The sequence below is a fragment of the Orycteropus afer genome, unplaced genomic scaffold (assembly GCF_000298275.1).
Source record: "Orycteropus afer afer isolate SDZICR_OR568_19922 unplaced genomic scaffold, OryAfe1.0 scaffold00455, whole genome shotgun sequence".
In the NCBI taxonomy this organism is placed as follows: domain Eukaryota; kingdom Metazoa; phylum Chordata; class Mammalia; order Tubulidentata; family Orycteropodidae; genus Orycteropus; species Orycteropus afer.
Window position 1 is genome coordinate 1,539,828 of NW_006922042.1, and position 3,882 is coordinate 1,543,709.

The window sequence follows — 3,882 nt, forward strand, 5'->3', positions numbered from 1 at the left end:
TCGGAAACGACTCGACGGCACTTAACAACAACAACAACAAGCTCCTAATCATATGCTACCTTCTGAAATGATTGAACTCCAATATTTTTATTTATTTATTTATTTTGTACAGTGACTCTATGTATTCCTTCCATTTTCTTTTGATGCTTCGTACATCAGTCAGTATTTTGCCCAAAGAATCCTTGAATTTTTTCCTCAGTTCTTTCAACTTGAAAAATGCCAAGTGTGTTCTGCCTTTTGATATTCTAACTCCAGGTCACATTTCATTATAATTCTTCGTCTTCTCCAGCCTCCCCTTTGAAATCTGTTCAGCTCTTTTACTTCATCATTTCTTTCATTGGCCTTAGCTATTCTATGTTCAAAACAAGTTTCAGTCTCTTCTGACATTCATTTGGTCTTTTCTTTCTTTCCTTTCTTTTTAATGCTTTTTTCATGTCTGATGTCTTTTTTAAAACAAAACAAAACAAAACACTTTTTATTGTGATTTGTGTGAAAGTTTACAGACCAAATCAGTTTTCCTTTCAAATATATTTTGTTTCATGTCATAGCTTGTGATCCCTTCAATGTAACATCACTCCTCCCATTTCCTCCTTGTAATTCTCCTTTCCATTTCTCCTCTACTAACCCTTTCTGTGAGTTCGGGGCCGACTTGATGGCACATAACAACAACAACAACAACAACCCTTTCTGCCTTTTGAACTTCATCCTTGGGGGAAGTGCTGCCCTTTTGATCTCGAACGGTTGATTGTTCTAAGGAGAATGTACCTTCCTAGTGTTACTGTTCAAGTTGTAGACCTGTCTATTTGGCAGAAAATTGAGCCATGGGAGTGAGTTCAATTCCAAGTCTGAAGGGTGATGAAAGGTCATACATAGTCTAGGGGGTTCCACTAGTTGCTATTTAACCAGTAAGCCTGGTTGTTTTTATGATTCTGAGTTTTAGTCCACATTTTTCTGCCACTCTATCCAGGACCTTCTAATGTGATCCCTTTTAGAGCCGGGGACCATCTAGATCTTCTGGTCTCAGGGTTGTGGAGGCTGATATTCTCGTGGTCCATTAGTTCTTTGGACTAATTGTTTCCTGTGTCTTTTATTTTCTTGACTCTTCTTTGCTCCAGAGAAAAAGAGAGAAACCAACAGTTGCACCTTAGATGACTACTCCCAACCTTTTAAGATCTTAGTCACTACTTAACAAAGTAAGATGTAGAATATTTTCTTTGTAAACTGTGTTGAGCCAACTGATCTTGATGTCCCCTAGACTATGGTCCTGAGTCCCCAGGCCCAGCGATGCATTCCTTTTGGTTATGGCTTTGTTGTTGTTGTTGTTGTTAGATGCCGTTGAGTCATTTCTGACTCATAGTGATCCCATGCACAGCAGAATGAAACACTGCCTGATCCCGTGCCAGCTCTATGATCTTTGCTATACATGAGCCCATTATCACAGCCACCATATTAATCCATCTTTTTGAAGGCCTTCCCCTCTTTTGTCGACCCTCCACCTTACCAAGCATGACATCCTTCTTCAGGGAATGGTCCCTTCTGACAATATGACCTAAGTAGGTGAGACGAAGTCTGGCCATTCTTGCTTCCAAGGAGCATCCCGGCTGCACTTCCTCCAGGACAGATCTGTTCCTCTAGCAGTCCATGGTACTTTCAACATTCTTCACCAGCACCACAACTCAAAAGCATCAACTCTTCTTCGGTCTTCCTTATTCATTGTCCAGCTCTCACATGCATACGAGGTGATTGGAAATATCATGGCTTGTGTCAGGTTCACCTTAGTCCTTAGGGAGACATCTTTGCTTTTCAGCACTTGAAACAGTTCCTTTGCGGTCGACCTGCCCAGTGCTGCACTTCCTCTGATGTCCTGACAGCTGCTTCCCTTGGCATTGATTGTAGAACCAAGCAACGTGAATTCTTTGACAACCTCAATCTTTTCTCCGTTTACTATGATGCTGATTATTGGTCCAGTTGTGAGGATTTTTGTTTTCTTTATATTGAGATGTAATCCATACTACAGACTGTATTCTTCAATCTTCATCAGTAAGTTCCTCAAGTCATCCTCACTTTCAGCAAGCAAAGTTGTATCGTCAGTGTTATCTCAGGTTGTTAATGATTCTTCCTCCAATCTTGATGCCACGTTTTTCTTCATATAGTCCAGCTTCTAGGATTATGTGCTCAGCATATAGACTGAATAAGTATGGGGAAAGGATACATTCCTGATGCACTCCCTTCTTGATTTTAAACCATGTAGTGTCCCCTTGTTCTGTTTGAACGACAGCCTCCTGGTCTTTGTACAGGTTCCCCATGAATACAATTAAGTGCTTTGGAATTTCCATTCTTCTCAATGTCATCCACAATTTGTTATGATCCACACAATCAAATGCCTTGGCATAGTCAATAAAACACAAATAAACATTGGTATTCTTTGCCTTGAGCCAAGATTCATGTGACAGCAGCTATGATATCCCTTGTTCCACATCTTCTTCTGAATCCAGCTTGCACCTTGGGAAGTTCTCTGTCAATGTAGTGCTGCAACCATCTTTGAATTATCTTCAGTGAGATCTTACTTGCATGTGGTATTAATGATATTGTTCTATAATTTCCTCATTCTGAGGGATCACCTTTCTTTGGAATGGGTACAAATAGGAATCTCTTCCAGTCAGTTGGCCAGGTAGCTGTCTTCCAAATCTCTTGGCATAACCAAGTGAGTGCTTTCAGTGGGACATCCGTTTGTTGAAATACCTCAACGGGTATTCCGTCAATTTCTGGAGTCTTGTTCTTCGCCAATTCCTTCAGTACAGCTTCAACTTCCTCCTTCAATACCATTGGTTCTAGATCATATGCCACATCCTGAAATGGATGAAGATCTACCAGTTCTTTTAGGTACAGTCACTCTGGGTATTCTTTCCATTTTCTTCTTGTTCTTTTTTTTTTCTAATGCATTTTACTGAAATATAATTTATGTACTGTGAAATACAAAATACTAAAGTGATATGGGTCAATGCATTTTCTTTTTCTTTGGTAGTGTTCCCTTCCCTCCCCTCTCACCCCTGGCAACCAACAAAGAAAGTTTCCCTCCATATATAAACCTTTCCTTGGCCCTCCACAACAACAAACTAATACTATATTTGTCTTTCTGTGATTGACTTATTTCACTCAGCATAATGTTCATCCAACTATGTGGTGTTTTGCAGATTCTATATTATTCTTTAGTGCTGCATAGCATTCCATTATGTGCATGTACTGTAGTTGGGTCATCCACTCTTCTGCTGATGGGCATGTAAGTTGTTTCCATCTTTTTCCTATTGTAAATAGTGCTGTGACGAACATGAGAGTGCATGTGTCTGTTCCTGTCCTGGCTCTCACCTCTCTAGAATATATACCTGGTAATGGGATTGCTGGGTCAAATGGTATCTTCTTCCAACTTTCTAAGGAATCGCCATATTGCTTTCCACAGTGGTTGTGTCACTTCATAGTTACACTAGCAGTATATGAGAGTCCCAATCTCTACACATCCCCACCAGCATTTGTTATTTTCTGTCTCATTGAATCTTGCCATCAGTGCTGGGGTGAGACGATATATCTCATTGTTGTTTTGATTTACCTCTCTCTGATGGCCAATGATTGTGAGCATGTTTTCAAGTATTAGCTGATTACCTGAATATCCTCCTTGGTGAACTGTCTATTCATGTCTTCTGCCCATTTTTCAATTGAATTGTTAATTCTTTTGGTGTTGAGGCGTTGGAGTTCTCCATCAATCTTAGAGATAAGTCCCTTGCCATATATGTAATTATCAGCAAATATGAATTTGTTGCTGTCATTTTTGTCATGTGCTTTTTCATTGTGTTGAATTCTTTGTTCCACATAATTTTCTATGCTGAG